Source organism: Ornithorhynchus anatinus, chromosome 16, assembly GCF_004115215.2.
Source record: "Ornithorhynchus anatinus isolate Pmale09 chromosome 16, mOrnAna1.pri.v4, whole genome shotgun sequence".
Taxonomy (NCBI): Eukaryota; Metazoa; Chordata; class Mammalia; order Monotremata; family Ornithorhynchidae; genus Ornithorhynchus; species Ornithorhynchus anatinus.
Genome location: NC_041743.1, coordinates 14392107 through 14411236, shown reverse-complemented (window position 1 = coordinate 14411236; position 19130 = coordinate 14392107). Strand labels below are relative to the sequence as shown.

Below are 19130 nucleotides of genomic sequence, written 5' to 3'. Positions count from 1 at the left end.
TGGACACCTTGAGAGCATTTTAAAAGATTTGTTTTTCTTATGTTTGGAACTTTAATGATTTTACAAAGAGAAGGGCCTGGGATGATACTGAATACCTTGGGTTTTTTGGGGGGTTGGTGAGCTTCCCAGTCCCGTCCTCTAAAGCCATCAAAAATAGATTTATATACCTTGAGATATCCTTCTGGATTTAATCCCTATTCTTTTCACCCTGTTGGAATTCAGCATGCAGTCATCAGGAGTCCAATTACTGACTAGTTATATTTAGAACTAGTCAGTTTCTTGAGGCTTTAAAGGGAAATTGCATTTAAATTGCTTTGAACCATACTACAATGTGCCTTTTTTTAAAAAAAGGGGGAAATGAATATCAGCCACATCCTCAATAAAACAATACCCATGAATGATGTTTTTCATTATTTCAGACACATATCTGAATCCTCCTTACAGTGTATAATGTTAGGAAATTTTAAAATGCCTGAAATAAGCAAATTAAGAAATAAGTGACTCTCAAGTCATCATTTTGCACTTCAGCAGCCACAACTTTCCCTTTTCAGTAGGATTATTTATTTTATCTTGTTTTTCAATTTCATTTTTTGAGGTGGCTATCAATCAACGGTATTTTTTGAAGCCTTACTATGTGCAGAGAGCCCTGTTCTAAGGGCTTGGGCGAATACAATACAAAAGAATTAGCAGATACATTCCCTGTCCAAAAGAGTTTACAGTCTAGAGGGGGAAACCAATATTAATGTAAATTTTAATATACAATTTAAAGATATGTACATAGGTGCTGTGGGGTCGGGTCAAATGTCCAAAGGTCCCAGATCCAAGTGAATAGACAAGCCAGAAGGGAGAACGAGCTAAAGTAAGGAGAGCTTAATCAGGGAAGACCTTTTGGAGAAAAGGTGACCTTAATAATGGTTTAAAGGTGCTGAGAGTGGTGGTCCGGCATATAAAGAGGGCGAGAGAGTTCCAGGCTAGGAGAAGAACATGGGACGGGGTAGGTGGTGAGATAGATGAAATCAGGACGTAGTGAGCAGTCGGGGGCTAGACAAGCAGGGTGTGCAGGCTGGATCATAGCAGAACAGGGAGGTTAAATAGGAGGGGGCAAACAGATTGAGTGCTCTAATAACAATGGTTATGAGTTGTTGTTTTCCCCCCTCTTAAATCAACTGGAACAATTAGAGGGCTCTGGGAGCATCATCTCCCTCAGAAATTTCCAAGCACCACTGCCAGCGAGAAAACAATCTTCTCATCCATTCAAACACTAGGGAAGTTGTGACCATTTAGATATTAAAGCTGGCACCAAGTAGAACAATGCAAAGACCATTCTTTCTCACTGTGCTGTACTACTGCTAATAACTCTGGTTTTTACTGTCTTTATTCCAATTGATATTATGTCGAATGATATTCACCCCACCCTCGGCCCCCCAGCAATTATGTACATATCCATTTTTTATTTATATTAATGTCTTGACTATAAATTTCTTGTGGCAGGGATGGGGTCTGCCAACTCTGTTGTATCATACTCCCCTGAGGGCTTAACACAGTCCTCAACACACAGTAAATGCTGCATAAATACCATTGATTGTTCACTTTCACTGGAGTTACTTCTTACAGGATTGTGTTACACTAAATGTGCCAATTTTTTTTCCCTATCCTTCTGCACCTGTTCTTCACCCTTTCAGATTGTGAGCGTCCTGTGGGCCACAAGTCATGTCTGAACTATTAACTCTGTTCCTTTTCACAGTGCTCAGGATGGTGCTTAACAGAAAGTGACTGCTTAACACAGTAAATCAATCGATTAAATGAATAGTGTCACCAAAATTCAGAATTCCCATCTGATTGCCTGATAGCCTGCAATCTGTCTGATCTTGTGGGCAGAGGAAGATTTTACGTGGAGGGTGAAACTTTGCCTAAGATTTAGAGCCATTTTGTTTTCGTCCTAATCACTGTGCTGAAATTCAGACTTCTCTCTCTCACCATCAACCCTTTGCTCATGTTCCCCCTCCCGCCTGGAACTCCTACTGGCAGTTTTTCCTAACTAATCTCTCATCTTCCTATCCTATTTTCCTTCCCTACCCCAGTGATAATGATGACACTTGTTCAGCACTTACTAGGTGCCAGGTACTGTACTAAGCACTGGGCTGTATAGAAGCAAATCAAGTTGGACACAGTCCCTGTCCCACGTGGGGCTCACAGTCTCAATCCCCATTTTCCAGATGAGGTAACTGAGGCCCAGAGAAGTGAAGTGACTTGTCCAAAGTCACACAGCTGACAAGTGACAGAGCCGGAATTTGAACCCATGACTTCTGACTCCCAAGCCCGAGCTCTTTCCACTGAGCCACGCTGCTCCTCTATGCTCATTCCTCCCACTATTTGTAATTTATTTTAATATCTGTCTCCCTCACTAGGTTGGAATTTCCTTGAGGACAGGTGTTTTTTTCACTATGCCAGGCTGCTTAAATGGTTGATTCTTCCTTTTTGGAAGAATCCTTTGATTCTTTGCTCACTTGTGCAAGTTACATCCTCCCTATGATTCTTTCCTTAATCATCAAATGGAGATGGTGCTGTCAGTGAGCTGAGAAATCTTGACAACAAAAATGATGCACCGTAAATTTAGTGAAAACTATTTCTTCCAGTTATCTAGATCATTTCCTTTCAGAGACAAGCACAGCAACAGCCCATCATCTTTTCCTTTGGTTAGCATAATGGGGGATGAAAATCCTATGAAATCTACATTGAATTTTGAGGCAGATCCTATGTTTTGATTGTTTATGTTTTTGAAACTGAAGGTGACTCATCTTTCTCCTGTTGTAGTAAAATCAGTTCTGTGAAGTGAATTTTTGGTTGTTCCTCTGTAGATTGCTGGATTAAAGGTTTCAAGTCAGAAAATATCTTTGATGATGATGGTGCTGTCACTTTGAGAGATTGCATAGGAGGATGTTGCTAGCTGGCAGTGCATATCTAAGAGAACACATCAATCAATCAATCAATGGTATTGAGTGCTTACTGTGTGCAGAGCAATTCAATTCAATCATATTTATCGAGCACTTACTGTGTGCAGAGCATTGTACTAAGAATTTGGGAGAGTACAACAATAGATACATTCCCTGCCCACAGTGACCTTACAGTCTAGAGCGGAGAGAGATATTAATATAAATGTTGCAGATAAGTTTTTAAGTGCTGTGTGACTGTGAGGGAGGATGAACGAAGGGAGCGAGTCAGGGCGATGCAGAAGGGAGGGGGAGAAGAGGGAAGGGGGGCTTAGGGAAGGCCTTTTGAAGGAGATGGGACTTCGGATTTGAGAGGGAAGGTGTTCCAGGCCAAAAACAGGATGTGGATGAGGGGTTGGCGTCAAGGTAGATGAGATCGAAGCACCCTGAGAAAGTTAGAGTGAAAGGAGCAAAATGTGTGGCCTGGGTTATATTAGGACAGTAGAAAGATGAGACAGCGTGGCTCAGTGGAAAGAGCCTGGGCTTCGGAGTCAGAGGTCATGAGTTCGACTCCCGGCTCTGCCACTCGTCAGCTGTGTGACTGTGGACAAGTCACTTAACTTCTCTGTGCCTCAGTTACCTCATCTGTAAAATGGGGATTAAGACTGTGAGCCGCACATGGGACAACCTGATTGCCCTGTGTCTACCCCAGCGCTTAGAACAGTGCTCTGCACATAGTAAGCGGTTAACAAATACAAACATTATTATTATTAGACAGGAGAGGGCCATGTAATTGAACAATTTAAAGGCAGTGGTGAGGAGTTTTTGTTTTATTTGGATGTGGATGGTTTTTGAGGAGTGGAGAAACATTATCCGGAAGGTTTTTGTAGAAAAATGATCTGGGTAGCAGATTCAAGCATGCACTGGGGTGGGAAGAGACAGGAGGCTGGAAGGTCAACAAGGAGGCTGATGCAGTCATCCAGGCGGGATAAGATGAGTGAGGGGTTTAACATGACAGCAGTTTGGATGGAGAGGAAACGGGGGATTTTAGTGATGTTGTGAAGGTGGAACCATCAGGATTTAGTGATGGATTGAATATGTGGGTTGAATGAGAGAGAGGAGTCGAGGATAACCCCAAGCTTTGGGCTTGTGCTGTACTAAGCGCCTGGGAGAGTATAATCCACTATAGTCCATACTTCACTCTTCTGCCCATATCATGTTTTTACAAAAATCTTTCCGTCCATGGTTCCCCACTCCTCAAAAACCTTCAGGGGTTGCCCATCCACCTCCACATCAAAGAGAAACTCACAGAAACTCCTCATCATTAGCATTAAAGCACTCGATCATCTTGGCACCTCCTCCTGCTTTCCTACTACAGCCCAGCCTGCATACTATGCTCCTGTAGTGTCAGCCTGCTTGCTGTGCCTCCATCTCTTCTATCTGGCTGCCAGACTCTCACCCACATCCTGCCTCTGGCCTGGAACATCCTCCCTCTTCACATCCGACAGATGATCTCTCGTCACCTCAAAGCCTTACTGAAGGCCCATCTCCTCTAAGAGGCTTTTCCTGACTAATCCCTCATTACCTCTTATTCCTCTCCCTTCTGTGTCACCCTTGCACTTGAATTTGTTCCCTTTATTCACCCCTCCCTCAGCCCCAAAGCACTTATGTACATATTCATAATTTACTTATTGATATTTCATTCAGTCATTCATTCAATAGTATTTATTGAGCGCTTACTATGTGCAGAACACTGTCCTAAATGCTTGGAATGTACAATTTGGCAATGGATAGAGACAATCCCTGCCCAATGACGGGCTCACAGTCTAATCGGCGGAGACAGACGGCAGAGCGAAACAGAACGAAACAAAAGCAAGACAACATTATCACGATGAATAGAATCAAGGGGATGTACACCTCATTAACAAAATAAATAGGATAATAAATAATATATACAAATTTAATGCCTGTCTCCCTCTAGAATGTAAGCTCATTGTGTGCAGGGAATGTTGTGATGAGCCCACAACAAGCTGCCTAATTAATTTGTGATCCCGTGAACAATAGCAAGGAAGAGACTTTGCAAGGGCATTGGTGGGCTCTACCTGAGGCTGATGATTGCTGGCTTGTGTGGGGGGGCGAGAATGGACGGAGGTGAGCTTTCTCTCCCTGTTCTACCAGTAACGGGCCTGAACCCATCAGTGACTGCCACATGGAGCCACAGCTGCCATGCCTAAGTCAAATTAAAGGCAGCCCTTTTGAATGGCAGGAGTTGGGTTCAAAAAAGGGGCACCTGGGGGTACCAGGAGCAGAGCCAAGAAGAAAGCAGGCTGAGAGCAGCAGAAGCGGAGCCCCACGGGACAGCAGCAGAAGGCAGCAGCACTAGGAAGCAGAAAGAAGAAGCCTCGGCAGAAAAGGCTCCTTCGACCCTAGACTGGTATTGGACCCTTGAGTGATGGTGATGATGTTGATGGTATTTGTGAAGCGCTTCCTAGGTGTTGAGCACTGTTCTAAGCACTGGGGTAGATACAAGATAATCAGATTGCCCCACGTGAGGCTCACGGTCTTCAGCCCCAATTTTACAGATGAGGGAACTGAGGCACAGAGAAGTTAAGTGGTCACTCAGCAGACAAGTGGTGGAGCCGGGATTAGAACCCACATCCCCTGATTCCTGAGACCGCACTCTTGCCACTAGGCCATGCTGAGTGAGTGCATATATGTGTCATTCCCCTGCACATTGGTAAAACTAAGTAAACAACATTTCGCAGTAATCTTGGTGAGGAGAGGTGTGGTTTGAACTCTACTATGTGTCACTGAGACTCTCCCAGTCCAGGAAGGTCATGGTTGGTACGAACAGGGGACTCACGACAAACATGTCTACTAGCTCTGTCATATTGTGTATTCCCAAGCACTTACTATAGCCCTCTGCACACAGTAAATACTCAATAAATATGATTTATCAATTGATGCAATACGACAGAGTTGGCAGACATGTCCCCTGCCCACAAGGAGTTTACACTCTATACAGTGAGACAATAATTAATATAATAAATTACAGATATGTCCATTAAGGTCTGTGGGGCTGAGAGTGGGGTGAATATCAAGTGCTTAAAGGGTATCGAGTGCTTAAGTGCTTTAGCCTCTACCTTGTCTTATGCGGTCGAGTCGTCTCTGACCCTTAGCGACTACTGAGGGATTAAAAATAAGAAACTCCAATCCCCTAAAGCTACCATTTAAAATTGCTGATGAGCCTACTGGTTTTGTTACACAGAAGCTTCTGGGGGAAAAGATGTTGTACGTAACCACTGTGGACAAGAGAATTAGGTGCTGAAGAACTGTGTAAGAAATCAGTTACCAGATAAAATCAGTGTTATTGAAAATAATGTCATTTTAATTGCTCTCTGCTTAATAATCCCATTTTTTATTAAAAATGAAATTATATTTTATGCAGAGGGTTCATTAAGTGCTCAATGATGAGACTGAATAATTTTAAGTAAGGAATGAAAGCAATGTATTCCAGTGATATGAAAAAGGGCTAAGAGCAAAGGTTTGACACTTTTTTTCACTGCTAGATTTCTTCTAGGAAACCAAACTACTTTAAAATGAAATTTGAAACACTCATGATAAACAGTTTTCCCTATTCCCTTTCATTCATCTAATCTACATACATTCACAAAATGATGGAATTACATCTGTCAGTATTCTGTGTAAATGAATAATTTAAAAAATGTAAATACCTGCTGTCAGTCATTTCTCAAACAATATTCTATCATTTTACTCACAGAAAGAAACTCAAAAATCAACAGAGCTAACTAGATTTTCATCAACTGTGGTATATTTTCTCAAGGTTTGCGCCTTCCCTTTCTGCTTTAATGGCGGCCCTGCGGCAAGGACTAAGAGGGACATAATCTCCCAGGTCTATGGCATTAAAGTACATAACCGTGACATATTTAAATTCCTGTCTCCCCCTGTATACAGTAAGCTCCTTGTGGGCAGAGAATGTCTCTATCAAGGCTGTTGTATTCTCCCAAGCGCTTAGTAAGGGCTCATTAAGCACCACAGATTGACTGAAGTGTCCCTGCATTCTGAGTCTTCTCTTTTTGAGACTGGCTGAGTGGTTAGGTAGGCCAATTCCACCCCAGAAAATCTGAAGTTTTCAAAAATCTGAACTGTACCCACAGAAATACAGTCAACCCAAAAGTTAATCATTCTAGTCATACCCCTTTTGAAGGTTCTTTAAACCAAGTTATGATCAATCAAGTATTCATTGAGTGCTTACCAGGTGCAGAATACTGTACTTAGCATTTGGGAGTAACCAGTACAATTGAGTTGATGGATACGATTGTCAGCCTCAGGAAACTTACACTCTAGTGGGTTCATTCACCTTTACATCCACATGGTCTCCCAAACAGTCTAAGGAAAAAATATCAGCCTTTTCAATGGCATTAACACAACTTTTGGTGTCATAAAACTGCCTTATTAAACACTCGGTAGGAATCAGTAAAACAAGGTGAGCGTAGTGCCTCGCGCATAGTAAGCACTTAATAACTTACCATAAAAAATAATCACCTCCTCAGTCTTCCACCCCTTTCACCCCTTCATCTCTTCAGCTGGTAGAAAAGGTGGAAAACTGGAAATGTTGAGAAAAGAAGAAAAGAAAAAAGCTCTCCCCAAATTCCTTTGGTGACGTCTCAGGATGACCAAGTCTCTAATATAACGTTCAATTGTGGACAGTTTTCTTCTTTTCCTTAAAGAGTAGTGATGAGACTTTGATAATAGGAGTCTTTTCTTAAGATCATGTAAGTTTGCCAATTATTGAGTTTCAAGAAAAGGAAAATTACTGTGAACCTAAATTATAGATTGGTAGCATAATAATCGCCGTATTCGTTAAATATATATGATGCACCAGGCACCGTGGTAAAAACTGGGGTAGATGCAATCCAATCAGATTGGACACAGTGTAAAAAGGAGGGAGAACACGTATTTAATCTTTTTTGCAGATGAGGAAACTGAGTCACAGAAAGGTTTATGCACAGGAGTGGTTTAAGCAAGGTCTTAAAGCAAGCAAATGGAAGAGCTGTGATTTAGAACTCAGGTCCTTTGACTCCCAGAGATCTTCACCTTTCCACTAGGCCATGTTGTTTTCCGGTTTACACTTTTTCCCAAAATATTGGATGTCATGTTTGAAGGAAATCTCCAGGGACAAAAGAACAAAATCCAATTTCACAGATGAGACTGTTTGACCAAGAAATCCCATTTTCCACTTATTACCAATTTAAATTCTATGACAACCAAGGAATGATGATATATACTGGGGATAGGGGTTATTGCTACATTATCATGCCAATAAAAGCAATATGGATTTAGGCAAACTAACTTCTAGTGAATGATTTATACACCACTGAAGATGTTGAATACAATAATTCAATCCTGATTTTATTAAATGATGAATTAGGAGTTAGAGTTTGCCCTAATTTCTCTTTAATGTTTGCTCTAATAATCGGCTAGGCTGAATTCTACTAAACGATGTCCTCCATGAACGCTTGTATCTGCTCTTCTAGTTCAAGCAATATTCCCAATGTTTGTCCCAATGTCAGGCCTGTTTCCTAGAAAAAAAATGATGAATTTTGAGAGATCAAAAACTGAGGTTTCAGCCCCCAAAGAAATCGACACAAGCATTTTGAAGGTCAATTTAACGGTTTCAGTGTCTTCACAAGAAACCCTATGCATAATTTTACTGTCCAAGAGGTCTTAAGAACAGCAAGATGGACAAGGCAAATCTTATTCTTTGGGGACATCATCTTTGTTCAGCGTAAAAGATTCGTACTCTGTCTTTTTCCCAGTAGCATTCCAGTGCTTTCTTACCCTATAATTTTCCTCGGATTGGACAGCATCTCATAGTGGATGATGGCAGTGCCCGAATCAACATGCTGTCTTTAATCCTCTGCATAGCATGTGTGTAATGCGTCTGACTACGCAATAGACAAACTGTTAGCCTGCAGTTATTCTGACAAATTAACAAAGAAGGGGCCCAGCCTGCTTTTGTTCAGATAAGATCTGTGACTCAGCTCACTTTCTTGACGTGGTTCAGTGCTTTGAAGGGGGAGAAAGATACTTAAATATTCAGTCTAATTTGGAAGATACTGTGAAAAATGAGCAATCCATTTTTCACTAGGAGTATTAGCTGTTTTATAGAAGACAGTCATAGAAATGTGGTTTTTGTTTTGTTTAATTTTTGTTTTCAGTAAACATCAGGCAAGTCTATCTGCTACACAATTACTTGTATAAGAATGCATTTCAAAACACCATTTTTCTCTCTTTTGTCAAAACCACAGATTAGCTGCCTACTTGAGGAAACATATTAAGTTGAAAAAATTGTAGGAATCTGTTTGTCTCTTGATTATATAAATATGACAGATATCAGAGTCTGGGAAAATAAAATAGGAGAAACTGGCCACCATACCTTTAAGACCTTTTCTTCAAGGATAAGGTGACCAGATATTTCACGTTTTTAGCCCAAATCTCCAACAAACTCTCCCCCGATACCACAGAAGGAATGGTGATCTCAGCTGAGCAGTTTTATTGCTAAAAGGAGTTCACTGGCAAACTCCATTTAATATCAGGGATTTACTAGTTGAACTGAAATCCAGAGAGGCGTGCATTGCAGGCACTCAGTACCAAAGTTTCAGATCTTTTCTCTCCCCCTATTTGTCCTTTTTGACCTACCTGGTCATTGTCATCTCCCGGAGCCTTCTTCATCATCCCAGCTCCTCCCCTCCCATCCCTCCTCCAGATAGTCCTTTCATAAGTAATGTGTTGGGCCATGTTTTTTTTTTTCTTTTTATGGCATTTGTTAAGCTCTTACTATGTGCCAGACACTATTCTAAGCACTGGGATAGGTACAAAATAATCAGTTCAGGTGCAGTCCTTATCCCATATGAGGATCAAAGTCTTAATGGCTTAGAACAGTGTTTGATTATAGTAAGTCCTTAACAAATACCATAAAACAGTTAGCACTTTTGTTCCCGCACACCTTTCAGTGGGGCAATCCCAGGATTGACAGATCTAGCCTGCGGTTTGCATCCTAATCTCTACTCTTCCGGTTTCTTGCCATGTGACCTTGCTCAAGTCACTTCCCTTCTCTAGGCCTCAGTTCCCTTATCTGTAAAAGAGGATTCAATACTTGTTCTCCCTCGTATTTAGGGAAGCAGCGTGGCTCAGTGGAAAGAGCCCGGGCTTGGGAGTCAGGGGTCATGGGTTTGAATCCCGGCTCTGCCACTTGTCAGCTCAGTGAATGTGGGCAAGTCACTTCATTTCTCTGTGCCTCCGTTACCTCCTCTGTAAAATGGGGATGAAGACTGTGAGCCCCACTTGGGAAAACCTGGGATTACCCTGTATCTACCCCAGCACTTAGAATAGTGCTCTGCACATAGTAAGCGCTTAACAAATACCAACATTATTATTATCATGTGAGCCCCTGTGGGATCTGGATCATCTTGTATCAGTCCCAGCACATAATACACAGTGCTTGGCATATAGTAAATGCTTAACAAATACCATTCTTCTTCTTCTTCTTGCTATTACTCCTGAAGTCAACAAACCAAGAACAAAGTGTTTAAAAAAAGTAAATGATGAGTACCCTCTCAGAATCCTTACTGCAACAGACAAACATTCATTCATTCAAGCATTTTCACTGAGTGCTTACTGTGTGCAAAGCATTGTACTAAATGCTTGGGAGAGTGCAATACGACAATTATCAGACACATAATAGCAATAATAATGATGATATTTGTTAAGCGCTTACCATGTGCCAAGCACTTTTCTAAGTGCTGGGGTAGATACAAGGTAATCGGGTTATTGTGACGTGGGGCTCACGGCCTTAATCCCCATTTTACAGATGAGCTCACTGAGGCCCAGAAAAGTCAAGTGACTTGCCCAGCGTCATACAGTTGATAAATGGCGGAGCCAGGATTCTAACCCACAACCTCTGACTCTCAGGCCCGGGCTCTTGCCACTAATAATAATAATAATAATAATAATGATGGTATTTTTTAAGCACTTACTATGTGCAGAGCACTGTTCTAAGTGCTGGGGCGGGTACAGGGTAATCAAGTTGTCCCACATGAGGCTCACATTCTAGCCTCGTTGCTTCTCACATTCCCTGCCCACAATGAGCTGACAGCCTAGAGGTATTCTAGAGTACCTTTGGGTAAGGGCACCTGTGGACCCTAGTTCTTCTTAAGTTAAAAGGGGTGTGGTTTATATGAGTCTCACTCCTCGTCCACCCCAACACCCCTCAGGGAACAGGGTCTCCCTAGAACTCCCAACCCTCTTCATTATCTGGCAGAACACAACTCCTTCTGAAATCACATCTCCTCCAAGAAGCTGTCTCCGATTAATTTCTCATCTCCCACCTACATCCCCAACTAGGCACTTTTACATAGCCTATGTGATCACGATCTTCCTGAATGCTTGTGTACATGGCTTATGTACTCTATTTCTTCCTCCTACATATAATTAATTGTAATAATTATGGTATTGGTTAAGCACTTACTATATGCCAGGCAGTATACTAAGTGATGGGCTAGATATAAGCAAATTAAGTTGGACGTAGTCCCTGTCCCAACTGGGGCGCAGTCTCAATCCCCATTTTTCCAATGAAGTAATGAGGCACAGAGAAGTAAAGTGACTTGCCCAAGGTCACACGGCAGACAAGTGGCGGAGCCAAGATTAGAACCCACGACCTTCTGATTTCAATGCTCTAACCACCACACTATGCATGTTCATATTCCTCCTAAATATATTTCAATTAACGTCTGTGTCTCCCTGTAGACTATGAGCTCTTTGTGGGCTGGAAATGTGTCATTGTTTATATTGTGCTCCCCCAAACCAGCTTAGTGGAAAAAGCAAGGGCTTGGGAGTCAGAGGGTTCTAATCCCGGCTCCAATCCTTTCATTCATTCATTCAATCATATTTATTGAGGGTTTACTGTGTACTAGGTGCTTGGGAAGTACAATTCAGCAACAAATGGAGACAATCCCTACCCACAACAGACTCACAGTCTTGAAGGGGGAAGACAGACATGAAAACAAGTAAACAGGCATCAGTAGCATCATTATAAATAAATAGAATTACAGATATATACAAATCATTAATAAAAATAAATGGAATTGTAATTATAATTATGTTGTCTGCTGTGTGACCTTAGGCAAGCCACTTAGCTTCTCTGTGCCTCAATAACCCCCTCATCTGTAAAATGGGGATTAAGATTGTGAGCCCCACATGAGACAACCTGATTACCTTGTATCTTCCCCACCACTGAGAACAGTGCTTGGCACACAGTAAATGTTTCACAAATACCATTATTTTTATCATTATTATTATTAACACAGTGCTCTGCAGACAGTAAGTGCTCGATAAATACGACTGACTGACTGACCGCTCTACCCGTAATTAGTTTTGTTGTCTTTCTTCCTCTGTTGGTTGTAAGCTCCTTGAAGGCAGGGGTCACGTCTCCCGATTCTTTGTACTCTTCCAAATTCACAGTACACTGCTGTGCAACACAGTAGGTGATCAGTAAATACTGATTGTTTTTTTTAGTCCTTGGCAGGTGGTGTCTAATCCATATCTTCAGCCCCTAAATGTTTCCTCGTAAAGTGCTGGCCTCGTTTTTTTGCTTCCTTCTCTTTTCTCGGAGCGGTTGCTGACAATAAAAGACCAACTTGCTTTACAGATGGGCAGGGCACAGGTCACCTCTTAGACTTCCCTTGACCCTTTGTTCCTCCTGTCCTTTTCTGCTTTCTCAGCAGAGCTGCAGAGGGAAGGAAATGACATGGGAGAGTGATGAGAAGAACTAGAGACCAGATAGGAACAAATTTTAACCTTTGAAGAACAGAGTTTCACTGAATTTAAATGCCTCAGACAAACCCAGGCTATTCAAAAGAATATGTGAAAGATTTCACTACAATAAAATAAAAGAAGAAGCTGCATGAGCTAGAGGAAAAAAACATGAGTCTGGGAGTCAGAAGACCTGGGTTCTAATCCTGGCTCTGCCAAATACTTGCCGTGTGGCCTTGGACAAGTCACTTAACTTCTCTGGGCCTCAGTTCTCCTGTTCTCCTTCCTACTTGGTCTGCAAGCCCCATGCGGGACAGGGACTATGTTTAACCTAATAAAAATGTTGGTATTTGTTAAGCGCTTACTATGTGCAGAGCACTGTTCTAAGTGCTGGGGTAGATCCAGAGTAATCAGGTTGTCCCGCGTAGGGCTCACAGTCTTCATCCCCCATTTTACAGATGAGGTAACTGAGGCACCGAGAAGTGAAGTGACTTGCCCATAGTAACACAGCTGACAATTTGCAGAGCTGGGATTCGAACTCATGACCTCTGACTCCAAGCCCGGGCTCTTTCCACATGTATCTACCTCTGCTTAGAACAGTGCCTAACAGGTAGTAAGTGCTTAAAAATATCATAAAAATAGAACAGGTTTCTTCACAGATGATAATTTCTCAGTTCTGGGTAGAATTTGTAGATAGACGGAAGCAACAAATTATATTCCTTTTCCGCTGGTCTCCAAAACAGAGTCTTAATTGGCACATATCTCTATGAAAATCACAAGGGAATACTAAAATAAATGAGAACATTTTTTGTGGCACTAGTAATTAGTTCAGATTGCAAGCCATTTATGTGGTTATCACATCAAGAGAGGAGTAAATATCTAAAGAGTGGAGCAGCGAGCCTCAGAAGTAAGTTCCAATGGTAAATAATGATTTAACCTATTCAGGTCATCCCTCCAAGAGAAGTGCCCCTGAGTGGAACATGGTAACCTTTTGGTTAAAATACTGCAGGGACCTGATGAGTTTTGCAGGAGAGCTTTTCATGTAGTCATGGCAAGTTAGAAGCTTCCTGCGTTTCTGAGACTCCTGCGGTCATCAGAAGGGTAGTCTCTTGGCTACATTAGAGATATCTTTGCTGTCGTCTTCTTGAAAAACACTTCCTTTAAATTACGCCCTGGCAAAAAGGCTTGCTTTACTGTGAAAGTACAGAAATATATATTTTATTTTCAGTCAAATGTACTAGGATGAGCAATTCGATTCTCGACAGATCAGAAACTATCAATGTGGACAATAAGCTCTTTGTGGGACTGTGTCTACCAACTCTGTTATGTGTGCTCTCCTAACCGCTTAGTATAGTGCTCGGCACATAGAAGCATTCATTCAATAAATACCGATTGATTTATAGATTTTTGTGTATTTTTTTCTTGTTCCGGATAGAGGAACAGTTTCAGAAATGCGATCAGTCAGTGGTATTTTGAGTACTTAACGTGAGCACTATACAGTGTAGTTGAGAGAGTACAGTGGAGTAAGTAGACATGACTCTTGTCTTTCAAGAAGCTTTCAACCTAGTGGGATACTTGAAGATTTTAGGAAAAGATGCATCCTATTACCATTTCAGCCCGATGGCCTAGGGAATTGGGCAAGGGCCTGGGAGTCAGAAGGTCATAGGTTCGAATTCCGGTTCCGCCACTGGTCTGCTGTGTGGCCTTGGGAAAGTCACTAATCTTCTCTGGGTCTCAGTTATCTCATCTCTAAAATGGGGATAAAGACTGTGAGCCCTTTGCGAGGCAGGGACTGTGTCCAACTTGATAAGCTTGTATCCACCTCACAGCTTGGTATAATATCATTATCATTATTATTATTAAATGTTGATAAGAATGTTGACTCATGTGTGAATCTAGTGCTGGAGCAGGTGGTAGACTGCAACAACATACCCTGGGACTTCCCCATTATCTCATCTCTATCCACTGGACCACACTGCTTCCCTGATGGAAGAGTTCTCTGGGTTTATCTCAATCTTCTGAGAAGCAGTGTGGCCTAATGGAAAGAGCCCGGGACTGGGAATAAGGGCAACTCGACCTAATCCTGGCTCTGCCACTCATCTGCTCTGAGATCTAAGGGGAGTCATTCCACTTTTCTCTCAGTTTCCTCATCTGTAAAATATGACTTAAATACCTACCCTCCACCCACCTTAGTTAGCACCATATAGGAAATGGACTGTGTCCAACCCAATTATTTTATCTCTAACCCAACCCTTACTACAGTGCTTGACACATAGTAAGCTTAAGAAATACCATGGTTATTATTATTATATCTTGCCAAAGAGAAATTGTTCATGTGCCTGTTATTGAATTGTCTTTTTCTCTTCTCCCTTATTATGGGCATTTTGTAGACAAAAAATTATATCTATATATTATATATTATAGCATAACATCATATATATATATATGTGTATATATATATATATATATATATGTATATACTCTATAAAAAATACTTTGTTAAAGATGACTCTTTTCTAGGTCTCTCTCCTGGTGATCTTAAATTTCCCAGAGACTCTTGGCTCCTAAATTAAGAGAGATAACATATGCTATATATTTTCAGACCAAGTTTTCTGATGACAGTGTTCCATCTATCATATCACTAGGTCTTCCTGTGCAATGGTTTTGCACAGTCGGGCTGATTCTTAGTTTATGCTAGATTCTCAAATAATGATGAGCTAATAGAAAGACTATAACAGAAAGCCCTAATACTATGTTCTTTCTATAAAAACGGTGCTACTCCTGGATCCTATTATTTTATTGTTACAAGGTCTTCAGGGTTATTGCACTGATTTGGGCTTTTATTTGGCATCTTAGCTTATTCCCTTCATTATATTAAAATGGCATTCCAAATCTAATGTGTCATTTTAATGATGACTTAACAGCGTGAAGGAATTGTAGCACATTGTCAGGATGATAAAATGTGATGAAAAGAAACTATTATGAAAACTCAAAATCCATTTTACATTTTACATTTTTCTTTCAAAACAAAGAGCAAAATATAAATTTTAAGAATGAAAAGATATGCTTGGGAAATAGGGGAACTTGTCAATTATCATATGCAGAAATCATACTGTTTCCAGATATTTAATATATTTTTCTTCCAAATTAAATTATTTTTTCAGAGGGGAAATCCCCCCATCCATGGGTGTTTAATCAAGATTTTGAATCCAAGGCTTTTGACTGAATCCTATGATTTTGAAAGCCAAAAAGAAACCTTTCTTAGGAAAGATAATGTCCTGTTAAAATAAAATAACTTGGCTTTGAGGAAGACTTTTAGGTGAAATGCATATATAATCAAGCAGTCTTTTTTGAGCATCAACACTCTGCAAAGCATTGTATTAATTCCTTAAGAGAGTACGATAGAGTTAGTAGACCTGATCCCACTGCTCCTGGAGCTGTCAATTTAGTGAGAGAGATGAATAGTGAGAAGTAGCGTGGCCTAGTGGAAAGATCATGGGCTTGGGAATCAGAAGGACCTGGGTTCTAATCCTGATCTGCCACTTGTCTGCTGTGTAACCTTGGGCAAGGCACTGAAGTTCTCTGTGCCTCACTTACCTCAACTGCAGAATGGGAATTAAGAGTGTGAGGCCCCTGTAGGCGGAGGACTGTGTCCGACCTCTATGCTGATGATTCCCAAATCTACACTCCAGCACCAATCTCTCTTCCTCTCTGCAGACTCTCCTTTAGTCCTACAGTCACTTCACTAAAACTGTCCTTTCCTCTCGGTCCAAAGGGCTACCGCATTAAACCAATCACTTATCCTATCCCATCTTGATTATTCTATCAGTCTCCTTGCTGACTTCCCTGCCTCCTGTCTCTCACCAATCCAATCCATACTTGACTCTGCTGCCTGGATCATTTTTCCCTGAAATCATTCAGCCGACGTTCCCCCATTCCTCAAGAAGCTCCAGAATGCAGGATGTCAAGGAGAGAAATGGAGGAGAGGAAGTGGAGGCTGTCTTTGCCTCATTCTGCTTTCTGTATCATTTTTCCAAAAGAAAAATTCAGTTCACATCACCCCATTCTTCAAGAAACACCTGTCCAAGAGGCCTTCCCAGACTAAGCCCCACTGTCCCTCATCTCCACTCCCTTCTGGGTCACCCTGACATGCTCCCTTTGCTCTTCCCCCCTCTCCCTTCCCCACAACTTTGCCTATCTACCTCCACATCGAATAGAAATTCCTTACCATTGGCTTTAAAGCACTCAATCACCTCTCTCTCTCCTACGTCACCAGTTTCCTATTACAAGCCAGGCTGCACACTTTGCTCCTCTATTACCAAACTACTCACTACACCTTCATCTAGTCCATATTGCCCCTGAACTTTCGCCTAAGTCCATCCTCTGTCCTGGAATGCCCTTCCTTTTCCTATCCAGATTGTGCAAAGCAGCGTGGCATAGAGGAAAGAGCATGGGCTTGGGAGTCAGAGGCTGTGGGTTCGAATCCCTGCTCTGCCACTTGTCAGCTGTGTGACTTTGGGCAACTGACTTAACTCCTCTGTGCCTCAGTTACCTTATCTGTAAAATGGGGGTTGACTGTGAGCCCCACGTGGAACAACCTAATTACCCTATATCTACTCCAGAACTTAGAACAGTTCTTGGCAAATAGGAAGTGCTTAACAAATCCATTCGATCGTTTTTACTGAGCACTTACTGTGTGCTGATTACTGTACTAAGCGCTTGGAAAGTACAATTCGGCAACAGATAGAGACAATCCCTACCCAACAACGAGCTCACAGTCTAGAAGGGGGAGACAGACAGCAAAACAAAACAAGACAGGCATTGATACCATCAAAATAGATTCCATCATTATGATATCCGACAGATAATTATACTCCCCGTATTCAAAGCCTCATTGAAGGCATATGCCTTCCCTGACTAAGCCCTCATTTCCTCTTTTCCCACTCCCTCCTGTGTTGCCCTGACTTGCTCCTTTATTCACCACCCGCTGCCTCACAGCACTTAAATACGTAGTTGTGATTTATTTATTCACATTAATGTCTCTCTCCTCCGCAAGGCTGTAAGCTCATTGTGAACAGGCGATGTGTCTCTTATATTGTTATTCTTTCTCTCCCAAGTACTTAATACAGTCCTTGCACACTGTAAGCATTCAATAAACACAAATGATTAACTAATTGATTAGCTTGTGCATACCTTAGCACTCTGAACAGTGCATGACACACAGACCTCATGAAATACTGTACGAAAAACTACAAATAGGAAAAAGTAGGAGAGGTTTCAACCATTAGATGCCTGTAGCCATAGCAGAGAGTATAACACTATGTCCAAAAGTGCTTGGAGGAGGCAGATGGGGAGTGAGAATCCAAATGCTTAGGCGGAGCCACGTGATGAAGTGGAAGATGTGGGGAATTTGCTTCCTCTCCCTGTAATTTAGTTCGTTGTATGTCTCCCCCTCGAGTGTTAGGATCATGTCTATAAATTTTATTGTCCTCTCCGAAACACCTTGTACAGTGTTCAATTAATATTACTGATTGAGGAATTATGATGTGATTTCAGGAGGGCTTTAAAGATGGGGAGAGAAGTGGTCGGTTGGATGTCAAGGTGGAGGAAGTTCCACAGGCAGGGAATGAGTGTGAGAGAGAGGTCATCAGTGGGGGAGAAAAGAATGAGACACAGGGAGTAGCTTGAGAGGAATGAAGTGTGTGGGGTGCAGTGTAATGGGAAAAGGGAACGGATGAGTAGGGGAGAGATGATTGCTTTAAAGCCAGTGGTCAGAGGTCTCTGCTTGGAGAAATGGGTAACCACTGGCAGAATGTCATTTTAGAAAAATGATATCATGAAGATTGGATAGAAGAAGTGAGAGATTGGAGGCAGGAAGGTCAGCAAGGACACTGAGAGATTTGGGTAATGGTAAGAGCCTCGTCCAGTCTGGCGGTTATTTGGATTGTAGTTGTAGGCAAGAAACATGTCTACCAACTGTGTTATAGTGTACACTCCCAAGGGTTAAGTACAGTGCTCTGCACCGAGGAAGCATTTATACATACAATTGATTGACTGATGGAGAGGAATGGGCCGATTCTGGAAGTGTCATGAAGAACTGATTTAATGACATACTGACTAGGAAAGATGGAGATGAGTCGAGGATAATCCTTATTGAAAGAATTGTGGTGATGAATATAAAATAAATTCGGCTATAAAAAAAGAGTCTAAATCTCAGACTTAACTTCTTTTGAAATTTTTTGGGCAAAAGACCAAGTCATTATGGAGAAAGTCACTGTGCAAGTAATGTTTCAAAGTTTGAGTTTTAAGATGATGATGGTAATAGTGGCACTTAAGTGCTCACTACGTGCCAAGCAGTGAACTAAG

At 41.6% G+C, this 19130-nt stretch overlaps 1 protein-coding gene across 3 annotated transcripts in view; it reads left to right on the top strand.

Annotated features, from left to right (window-relative positions):
* BRINP3 (BMP/retinoic acid inducible neural specific 3) overlaps positions 1-19130 on the top strand; it is a 251515-nt gene that overhangs the window by 50160 nt on the left and 182225 nt on the right. The window lies entirely within an intron of this gene.